General features: G+C 43.3%; 1 pseudogene; it reads right to left on the bottom strand.

The window, feature by feature from the left end:
* Positions 1-6,095: 6,095 nt before the first annotated feature.
* On the bottom strand, positions 6,096-6,537 carry LOC122427620 (annotated as a pseudogene).
* Positions 6,538-12,101: the final 5,564 nt, after the last annotated feature.

Consider the following 12,101-nt stretch of genomic DNA (forward strand, 5'->3'; position numbering starts at 1 on the left):
GCAATCAGGCCCTAAAATGCTTTGTAGTCTGTGGGTTCAACCTAAACACTTGATTCTAGATAGGGAGCAGTCGTCAGATTTTCCTCTTGAAAGGGGAACGAACAGGCAGCTCTCTGCTCCAGTGGGTCCTCAGAGATGATGCCATATTTTAGTTCACAAATTTTCAGATTCTTTCAAAAAATACTTGGTGTAATTACTTTCAAAAATTCCAGGCACAGTTCTGGGTGCTAAAGATTCATCCATATACAAAACAAGGTCCCCGCCTTGTGGCACTCACTTTCTAGCTGGATCACTCCAGTGTGGGATGACTCTGCCCAGAGAATTTTCAAAGTTCAAAGGGCTATCGGGTCTCTTAACAACCTGGTGTAAGAGGTGTGGGCATGGTCATAGCTACTAACTTGAGAGTCTCACATTACTGGTGGTTTTCTATTTTAAGTATAAATTATTTTCTTTCCAACAGTTTTTTTTTTTTTAAATCTTAGTTTTCTAAAAATTAAATTAGCTAATCATTAAATTAGTTTATCAAATAAATCAGTGGATTAAATAATTTAGTCCTCTTCTTGTCAACTTCTGAAATACTCAGACTTAACTACTTCTGCCTGGGCTTCCCTTGTAGCTCAGATGGTGAAGAACCGGCCTGCCATTCGGGAGACCTGGGTTCGATCTCAGGATTGGGAAGATCCCCTGGAGAAGGAAATGGCAAGCCACTCCAGTATCCTTGCCTGGAGAATCCCATGGATGGAGGAGCCTGGTGGGCTACAGTCCACGCGGCGGCAGAGTTGGGCACGACTGAGCGAGTAACACACAGACTCACACACGACTACCTTTGCCCAGATCCCCCAGCAGTGGTCACCTGCAGACTCTGCGACAGTGTTCCTCTAGTTCTTGCCTTTTTTTTTGACTCCTGCTCTGCCCCAGGTCAACCTCACTCTCCTCCCCTCACCCACTTCTTCTCAGTCCTGCTCCCATCCCAATTTAGCTTTGGGGAGAGTACGTTGAGCGTAAGGAAACTGGCCTTGGGAATCAAAAAGGGCCGAGATCGGATCCCAACTCTGCTATTTCTGACTGTGTAACTCTGGGCAAAGGTATTGCTCTGAATTTACTTCTCTTAAATGAGAATAATATTGTCCCATATGTCTGTTTCAAGGGTTCAGAAAGACTCAAGGTGCTCTGAGATGGCTCCTTCCTTCTGCCTCTGGAGGATGTTCTTGGAAGTTACTCTTCAAATATTCTAAAACTAACCATTTGTCCTGCCTCTCTCTTCATGCTTGATCGCTCAGGCATGTCCAACTCTTTGTGATCCTGTGGACTGTAGCCCACCAGGCTCCTCTGTCCATGGGATTCTCCAGGCAAGAATACTGGAGTGGGTTGCCATTTCCCTTTCCAGGGGATCTTCCCAACCTACGGATTGAACCTGCATCTCCGGAGGCTCCTGCATTGGCAGGCAAATTCTTTACCACTGAGCCACCTAGGACTCTATTAGCAATAGCTAATTATATGATGCTTTGGACTCATCATACCATTTAACCATTTGGACTCATCTACATTTAAAAATACTTAGCTCATGGGGGGTAATGCTATGAGGTAAAGTGAGTGAAGACGCTCAGTCGTGTTCAACTCTTTGCCACCCCATGGACTGTAGCCCACCAGGCTCCTCCATCCATGGGATTTTCCAGGCAAGAATACTGAAGTGGGTTGCCATTTCCTTTTCTATGGGATCTTCCCAACCCAGGAATCGAACCCGGGTCTCCCACATTGCAGGCAGACGCTTTACCGTCTGAGCCACACTGAGACAGGTAACCTCTTATTATCCTCACTTACTTGTGTGACAACTCAAACTGAGGATGGCTCATTTCTCTTAATTCTGAGAATCTCCAGCTAAGGGCAGGACAGGTCTCCTGACTCCAAGTCCCATAGTTGCCTAAATGGATAATAGAACTCTCATGCTATGCCAACATTTCTATTCTTGTAGTGATAAAATCATACATTTTTCATATTGAAGAATTATTCATTTGATGTCCTACCCAGGCAGAATCTTAGGTATTTCAAAGAGAAAATTAAGTCTGTGCTGGAATTATTGCTATGTTTGGAGACATGGGAACTTGCTGTCTGCATAATACATTCATCCTGTCAGAATTATTCTGCTTTGTAAATGAGAGAATATTGATTTCTGCTATCTTTGACTGCACAGACCTGGTCTGAATCAAGTGGACATTTATAGACGAAAAGTTGTCATCACCGTTCTGCCATTATTTTCAATAAGAATAATTCTAAAATGAGGTGACCAATGAATCAAACCATCATAAATAAATCATGATATGTTAAGATCCTCCTAAGTTGGAGATTTCACATGAATATTGCTACCATTTAAACAGTATGCTAAAAGAGTCAAATATGTGAGATATGTGGTAAGTACAGTGATCTCACTGTAAGCCCTGATAAGCATAGCATTTATCCTCAGAGTTCTGGTGGTAGAAAAATCTAACTTCTTTTCTTCTGATAATTTGGCAGATTAAAAAAAATTTTGCCTGGTTGGGAGGGGACTTTGGGGGAGAATGGATACATGTGTATATACGGCTGTATCCTTTCACTGTTCAGCTGAAATGCTCACAACAATTTTTGTTAATTGGGTATACCCCAATACAAAATAAAAAGTTTAAAAAATAAATAACTTGATTTCTGAAATCTAGCTTAAGAAATCAAATTAGAACAACACTTTATTGAGTAACCACTACATCCTAGTCATTGGGCCAAGTGCTGGAGGAAAAGTAAAATACAGCTCTTGATTTTAAGACGGCAGCAGGGGCTTTCCTGGTGGCTCAGTGGTTAAAGAATCCGCCCGCCAACGCAGGAGACACGGGTTTGATCTCTGGGCCGGGAAGATCCCACACACCTCAGAGCAACTAAGCCCAAGCTCCACAACTACTGAGAGTGCTCTAGAGTCCAGGAGCTGCAACTGCTGAGCCCACATGACCTAGAGCCGAGTTCCACAGCAAGAGAGTAGGCCCTGCTCACGGCAACTAGAGAAAAACCCGCACAGCATCCAAGATCCAGGACAGCCAGAAATAACTAAATAAAGTTATTAAAAAAGATGGCAGCAGACTGAAATTACTGTAACCTTCAGCTCTACACTAAATCCTAGAAAAGGGGGAGCCAAGTGAAGGGGAAAGACCGTGAAAGTGAAAGTGTTAGCTGCTTCAGTTCAGTTCAGTTCAGTTCAGTTACTCAGTCGTGTCCGACTCTTTGCGACCCCATGAATTGCCACACGCCAGGCCTCCCTGTCCATCACCAACTCCCGGAGTCTACCCAAACCCATGTCCATCAAGTCAGTGATGCCATCCAGCCATCTCATCCTCCGCCGTCCCCTTCTCCTCCTGCCCCCAATCCCTCCCAGCATCAGGGTCTTTTCCAATGAGTCAACTCTTCACATCAGGTGGCCAAAGTATTGGAGTTTCAGCTTCAGCATCAGTCCTTCCAATGAATATTCAGGACTGATTTCCTTTAGGATGGACTGGTTGGATCTCCTTGCAGTCCACGGGACTCTCAAGAGTCTTCTCCAACACCACAGTTCAAAAGCATCAGTTTTTTGGCGCTCAGCTTTCTTCACAGTCCAACTCTCACATCCATACATGACCACTGGAAAAACCATAGCCTTGACCAGACGGACCTTTGTTGACAAAGTAATGTCTCTGCTTTTTAATATGCTATCTAGGTTGGTCATAACTTTCCTTCCAAGGAGTAAGCGTCTTTTAATTTCATGGCTGCAGTCACCATCTGCAGTGATTTTGGAGCCCCCAAAAATAAAATTTGCTTACTTGTGTCCAACTCTTTGTGACCCCATGGACTGTAGCCCCCATGTTCCTCTGTCCATGGAATTTTCCAGGCGAGAATATTGGAGTGGGTTGCCATTTCCTTCTCCAGGAGATCTTCTTGACCCAGGGACCTAACCTGGGTCTCCTGCATTGCCCGCTGATTCTTTACTGTCTGAGCCACCAGTGAAGTCCATGTAAGATGTACATTATGCTTCTTTGGGGAGCATATACATATATATATGAATATAAACTTCAAAAATACAAGAATATACATTAAGCTAATGGCAGGCAGGTGTTACTACTAGAGAAAGAGAAAACACCATAAGTCGAGGCCAATTGTCAAAAGAGACTTAAGTATTATTTGCAATGCTATAATTAAAAAATAAGGACATAGATATACATTATAATTTAATACCTAGTAATAAAATAACATTAAAAAAAATGAGGTGCTGAATTCACTCAACGCCGTAACGATGAGTCAAGTTAAGGCAGGCATTGACACTGCGGAGGGTTTGGGGAATGGGTGGAGTGTCTTAGAGAATCTGAGCATGAGCTGAAGGAGGGGACTGCATGTGCAGGAGAGCTGTCCAGATTCACCTGGGTGAGTATTGTGGTCACATAGGAGGGCTGCCCAGAGGGGCTTGTTGGAGCCCAGTGAAAGTAAGGAGGGTGTTTGCACATGGAAGAGGGTTGCGGCAGTGATGGGAAATTGCTTTCGTAAAGGGGGCAGATTGAATAAATGACTACATTAATAAGATTTCTTACTTATAGAGAAAGGAGCTACAAATATGCAAAGGCAAAAACTCTGCTCTGATTTTGGACTGAAACTGGAGGTATTGTGAGCCCATGGTTTTCCATACAAGTAAATATAGATTTAAATATGTATACACACTTATACACATGTATACACATATCCATATATATACATTTTGTTTTTGTTCGGACGCCAAGTCGTGTCCGACTGTTTGCGACCCTGTGGACTGCCACCTGCCAGGCCTCCCTGTCCCTCACCATCTCCAGGAGATTGACCAAGTTCATGTCCATTGCATTGGTGATGCCATCCAACCACCTCATCTTCTGTCACCCTCTCCTTCTGCCTTCAATCTTTCCCAGCATCAGGGTCTTTTCCAATGAGTCGGCTCTTCGTATCAGGTGGCCAAAGTATTGGAGTTTCAGCTTCAGCATCAGTCCTTCCAATGAGTATTCAGGGTTGATTTCCTTTAGGACTGACTTGTTTGATCTCCTTGCTGTCCAAGGGACTCTCAAGAGTCTTCTTTAGCACCATAGTTTGAAAGCATCAATTCTTTGGTGCTCTAGTCTTGTTTACTGAAAGGGCTTGGGAAGAATAACACAATACCAGTAGCAACCAGAAAACTTTGTATCTAGATCTTGACTTCTAACTACCATTGTCTACTAAAAGGAAACAAGACTACTTAGAGAAGTGGTTGACTCTGGACAGGTGCTGGGAATATGCAAGATGAGTTTGGACCATGTTGTTGAAGGAGAAAGGAAGTAAGCATTCAAAGGATGAAGAAACTTGTCAAAATGACACAGAAGGTAGATTCCAGGGGCTCCCACTGAACAAATCTGTGACTATTTGAGCATCAAAATAAATATCTAAAAAACAGATATTTAGCCAGTTTATCAAAACAAAAAACTGTAAGCCGTATTGATGTGGAGGATCTGTTTGACCCATCACAAAGCTCCGTCCCCTTGGCCATAGCCTTTTGTTTAGAGATAAGCACATGACTCATATAAGGTTAATAAGGTAGGTCATTAGTAGGGATTGATATGTGGCTACAGCAAAAATTTCATTTTCCTCTAGGATTTTTTATCTGGGGACAGGAAGTATAGGACACTGGTGGCCATCTTGCCTACCACATGGAAAGAACCAATTCTTTTTGAAGCGCAAAGCCAAGCAGTGATAAGTAGAATTGAGAGCTGGGATGAGAAACCGTGAAGACATTATTTGGTCCCCTGGATTCAGTAGGGCCAGAAGCTAGTTACTTCCCTAGATTTCCCTGCCCTGGTTATGTGGAGATGTTTTCTTTTTTTTGTATATTTGTTTCTCTCTCAATTTGTGAAAATGTCCTTAATTTGTTGATGTAGCAAGCAAACTTCAAGTCTGATTGCTATGCAAAAGAACAAAAGATAATCTGCTTTGCAATGAACTTTAAAGTTCAACTGCACACAGGCAACATGCTATATACGAAAAAATTGCTAACTGAACTACAGGTATTAAATACTGAAAAAGAGTTAGCCATTTGTTGTAATTTATTTTGTTTAACAGTCTAGGAAGTTCGCAGCCATCAGCAGTTCCAGTGGAATTTCAGGTGCAATTGGGAATTCAGGAATCTCCTTGGAGCTGTTAGTGTATTGAATCTCGTAGGTAAAATACATGCATACTTTTGATAGCACATGTGAAGGGAGCTCTCTAAAACTGACTTCATTCGTTTTGTTCTCAGCAAGCTGACCTGGGCCTCTCAACATGGTTTTTACTGGTCCTGGTGTTAGCACATGTTCTCTCTTTACAATAAATTCACAACCATCTGAAGATATCAGTTTGACATACATGGCATCAGGGCCCTCAAGCCACCATAGGTTTTCTCTTCTCCACCCATTATGTTCTTATGAAATTCTATTTGGCTTCCACAGGAACTTTAGTAGTCTCTCATCAGCTCCACAGCAATCCCAGCCACTGCACTGGGTCCCTGCACACCGCCACAGCCCCTACTCCAGGGATGCCCCGCACCCCCACCCTGGCACCCCCCACCCCCCATCCCCCCCCGCCCCCCCCACCTAGGTTCCGGGGTAGCAGCTGTTTCTTTTATTCTTAAGATAGTTTGGTTTGGATTTCTATCACTTGTACCCCAAGTGTTCTGCTGTAGAGAGATATACACTTAAAATGATAATTTCAGTAAAATAAATAATTAGATATTGATCAGAGGAAGTGTTATTTAGCCCAACCTAGACCTTTAGAGTGGGCTTCCCATGTGGCACTAGTCATAAAGAACCTGCCTGCCGATGCAGGAGACTTAAGAGATGGGGGTTTGATCCCTGGGTTGGGAAGATCCCCTGGAGGAGGGCATGGCAACCCACTCCAGTAATCTTGCCTGGGAATCCCAAGGACAGAGGAAATTGGCGGGCTACAGTCCATAGGGTTGCAAAGAGCTGGACATGACTGAAGTGACTCTGCAAGCACGCCCAGAACTGTAGAGTACGTTTTCTGAAGAGCTCTGCTTGGGTCACTCTTGCCCAGCTGAGTCTTTCAGGCCAGGGAGGCTTAAAGATCCCTCAAGGATCTAGAAAACTCTGGCAGAACCTCATCAGTGAGATTATTTCTCCAACTCCATCTTCTGGAAGCCATGGAGACAAGGTAGCTTCTAGTTATGAAGCCAGAGAGGTGCCTCTAGGAAGCTGCCCGTGTGCAGGAACTGGCCTCGCCCCCCCTCCCCGCCCCCAGAGTGGAACCTCTCACCCAGGTATGCTCCCTTGAGGATCCTCATTCTCCCGGAAGACTGAGTACCTACTGGATGTTAAGCGCCATATGCTGGGGGTAGAGCATCAGGAAAGGTAAGCAGAGCCTCCAACCTCAGGAAAGATGGACAGCTAAGCCACAAGTTACAACACAGTGTGAAGAGTGCTGTGATGGGAGACGTCAGGGCATCAGTCCTAGTTTGGGGGATCTTCACCCTAGCAGGAAAGAAAGAGAAAAACAGGGATGGCAGGCAAGTATTTTTTAAGGTGTTTAAATGAAAAGTTCCCTTAGGGTGACTTCTAGTTCCTCCATGGGGGCCCAGCACATCCACTGCGAGGATAGAGGCAGAAAGTTGAAGAAAGGGTCAAAGGGAGCTGGAATTTGAGGTCAGATTGCATTAAATTGGACACAAAAGAGTCCAAAATGCAGTACTTGGATGCAATCTCAAAAATGACGGAATGATCTCTGTTCATTTCCAAGGCAAACCATTCAATATCACAGTAATCCAAGTCTACGCCTGACCAGTAATGCTGAAGAACCTGAAGTTCAACGGTTCTATGAAGACCTACAAGGCTAAGAAGACCTATAAGACCTTCTAGAACTAACAACAAGCAAAAGGATGTTCTTTTCATTATAAGGCACTGGAATGCAAAAGTAGGAAGTCAAGAAATACCCGGAGTAACAGGCAGATTTGGCCTTGGAGTACAGAATCAAGCAGGGCAAATGCTAATAGAGTTCTGCCAAGAGAATGCACTGGTCATAGTAAACACTGTCTTCCAACAACACAAGACAAGTCTCTACACATGGACAACACCAGATGGTCAATACCAAAATCAGATTGATTATATTTTTGCAGTCAAAGATGGAGAAGCTCTATACAGTCAGCAAAAAAAACAAGACTGGGAGCTGACTGTGCCTCAGATCATGAACTCCTTATTGTCAAATTCAGACTTAAGTTGAAGAAAGTAGGGAAAACCACTAGACCATTCAGGAATGACCTAAATCAAATCCCTTATGATTATACAGTGGAAGTGACAAATAGATTCAAGGGATGAGATCTGACAGAGCGCCTGAAGAACTATGGACGGAGGTTCATGACATTGTCCAGGAGGCGGTGATCAAGACCATCCCCAAGAAAAAGAAATGCAAAAAGGCAAAATGGCTGTCTGAGGAGGGCTCACAAATAGCTGAGAAAAGAAGTGAAAGGCAAAGGAGAAAAGGAAAGATATTCCCGTTTGAATGCAGAGTTCCAAAGAATAGCTAGGAGAGATAAGAAAGCCTACCTCAGTGATCAATGCAAAGAAATAGAGGGAAAAAAAAAGAATGGGAAAGACTAGAGATCTCTTCAAGAAAATTAGAGATACCAAGGAACATTTCAAGCAAAGGTGGGCACAATAAAGGACAGAAATTGTATGGACCTAACATAAGCAGAAGATATTAAGAAGAGGTGGCAAGCATACATGGAAGAACTATGCAAAAAAGATCTTCATGACCCAGATAATCACAATGGTGTGATCACTCACTTAGAGTCAGACATCCTGGAATGTAAAGTCAAGTGGGTCTTAGGAAGCATCACTATGAACAAAGTTAGTGGAGGTGATGCAATACCAGTTGAGATTTTTCAAATCCTAAATGATGATGCTGTGAAAATGCTGCACTCAATATGCCAGCAAATTTGGAAAACTCAGCAGTGGCCACAAGACTGGAAAAGGTCAGTTTTCATTCCAATCCCAAAGAAAGGCACTGCCAAAGAATGCTCAAACTACCACACAATTGCACTCATCTCACACACTAGTAAAGTAATGCTCAAAATTCTCCAAGCCAGGCTTCAACAGTACGTGAACTGTGAACTTCCAGATGTTCAAGCCAGATTTAGAAAAGGCAGAGGAGTCAGAGATCAAATTGCCAACATCCGCTGGATCATCGAAAAAGCAAGAGAGTTCCAGAAAAACATTTATTTCTGCTTTATTGACTATGCCAAAGCCTTTGACTGTGTGGATCACAGCAAACTGGAAATTTGTGGAGAATTCTTGAAGAAATGGGAATACCAGACCACCTGACCTGCCTCTTGAGAAATTTGTATGCAGGTCAGGAAGCAACAGTCAGAACTGGACATGGAACAACAGACTGGCTCCAAATAGGAAAAGGAGTACATCAAAACTGTATATTGTCATCCTGCTTATTTAACTTATATGCAGAGTACATCATGAGAAATGCTGGGCTGGATGAAGCACAAGCTGGAATCAAGATTGCCAGGAGAAATATCAATAACCTCAGACATGCAGATAACACCACACTCATGGCAGAAAGCGAAAAAGAACTAAAGAGCCTCTTGATGAAAGTGAAAGATGAGAGTGAAAAAGTTGGCTTAAAACTCAACATTCAGAAAACTAAGATCATAGCATCTGGTCCCATCACTTCATGGCAAATAGATGGGGAAACAGCAGAAACAGTGACTGACTTTATTTTGGGGGGTTCCAAAATCACTGCAGATGGTGACTACAACCCTGAAATTAAAGGACGCTTACTCCTTGGAAGAAAAGTTATGATGAACTTATACAGCATATTAAAAAACAGAGACATTGGAGAAGGTGAGGGTGGGATGTTTCGAGAGAACAGCATCGAAACATGTGTATTATCTATGGTGAAACAGATCACCAGCCCAGGTTGGATGCATGAGACAAGTGCTCGGGCCTGGTGCACTGGGAAGACCCAGAGGGATCGGTAGAGAGGGACGTGGGAGGAGGGATCGGGATGAGGAATATATGTAAATCCATGGCTGATTCATGTCAATGTATGACAAAAACCACTACAATATTGTAAAGTAATTAGCCTCCAAAAAAAAAAAAATAAATAAATAAAATAAAAAAACAACAGAGACATTACTTCGCCAATAAAGATCTGTTTAGTCAAAGCTATGGTTTTTCCAGTAGTCATGTCAGAGTGGACTATAAAGAAAGCTAAATTTCTCCAAAGAAGACATACAGATGGCTAACAAACACATGAAAAGATGCTCAACATCACTCCTTATTAGAGAAATGCAAATCAAAACCACAATGAGGTACCATTACACGCCAGTCAGGATGGCTGCTATCCAAAAGTCTACAAGCAATAAATGCTGGAGAGGGTGTGGAGAAAAGGGAACCCTCTTATACTGTTGGTGGGAATGCAAACTAGTACAGCCACTATGGAAAACAGTGTGGAGATTTCTTAAAAAACTGGAAATAGAACTGCCATATGACCCAGCAATCCCACTTCTGGGCATACACACTGAGGAAACCAGATCTGAAAGAGACACGTGCACCCCAATGTTCATCGCAGCACTGTTTATAATAGCCAGGACATGGAAGCAACCTAGATGCCCATCAGCAGATGAATGGATAAGGAAGCTGCGGTACATATACACCATGGAATATTACTCAGCTGTTAAAAAGAATTCATTTGAATCAGTTCTAATGAGATGGATGAAACTGGAGCCCATTATACAGAGTGAAGTAAGCCAGAAAGATAAAGAACATTATAGCATACTAACACATATATGTGGGATTTAGAAAGATGGTAATGATAACCTTATATGCAAAACAGAAAAAGAGACACAGAAGTACAGAACAGACTTTTGAACTCTGTGGGAGAAGGTGAGGGTGGGATGTTTCGAAAGAACAGCATGTATATTATCTATGGTGAAACAGATCACCAGCCCAGGTGGAATGCATGAGACAAGTGCTCGGGCCTGGTGCACTGGGAAGACCCAGAGGAATCGGGTGGAGAGGGAGGTGGGAGGGGGGATCGGGATGGGGAATACATGTAACTCTATGGCTGATTCATATCAATGTATGACAAAACCCACTGAAATGTTGTGAAGTAATTAGCCTCCAACTAATAAAAAATAAAAAAATTAAATTAAATTAAAAAATAAATAAATAAATAAATAAAAGAAAGCTAAGTGCCTAAGAATTGATGCTTTTGAGCTATAGCGTTGGAGAAGACTCTTGAGAGCCCCTTGGACTGCAAGGAGATCCAACCAGTCCATCCTAAAGGACATCAGTCCTGAATATTCATTGGAAGGACTGATGCTGAAGCTGAAACTCCAATACTTTGGCCACCTGATGGGAAGAACTGACTCACTGGAAAAGACCCTGATGCTGGGAAAGATTGAAGGCGGGAGGAGAAGGAGATGACAGAGGATGAGATGGTTGGATGGCATCACTGACTCAATGGACATGAGTTTGAGTAAACTCTGGGAGTTGGTGATGGACAGGCGGGCCCGGTGTGCTGCAGTCCATGGGGTCGCAAAGAGTCGGACACGACTGAGCGACTGAACTGAACTTCATTATATCAGAAGGCAGAGCTTCTGTGTGTAGGCTGGGTATGAGGGACTGAAGAGTCTGCTCTCTTCCCTCATGTCAGGGCCCTCTGAAGCCATGGCCAATATCAGAGGGGACAGTCTCAGCACTCTTTGGCCCTTGTTTATGCTGAGGTGAGAGGGCAGGGAGAAGATAAAGGGTTATCTGTTTGGGGTGGGGACCAATTTGTGTGTGTGTGTGTGTGTGTGTGTGACTATTGGTAAAGAAACTGCCTGCCAATGCAGGATATGTAAGAAATATGGGTTAAACCCTTGGTTTGGGCCCTGGAAGAGGGCATGGCAACCCACTCCAGTATTCATGCCTGGGGAATCCCATGGACAGAAGAGCCTGGCGGGCTAACAGTCCATAGTTGCAAAGAGTTAGACATGACTGAAGCAACTTAGCTCAACACCTGATTACAGTACCTTATCTTTGCAACCTGTCTGAGAATTTCCTCCAAAGAATTTG

Source organism: Cervus canadensis, chromosome 25, assembly GCF_019320065.1.
Source record: "Cervus canadensis isolate Bull #8, Minnesota chromosome 25, ASM1932006v1, whole genome shotgun sequence".
NCBI classification, from domain to species: Eukaryota; Metazoa; Chordata; class Mammalia; order Artiodactyla; family Cervidae; genus Cervus; species Cervus canadensis.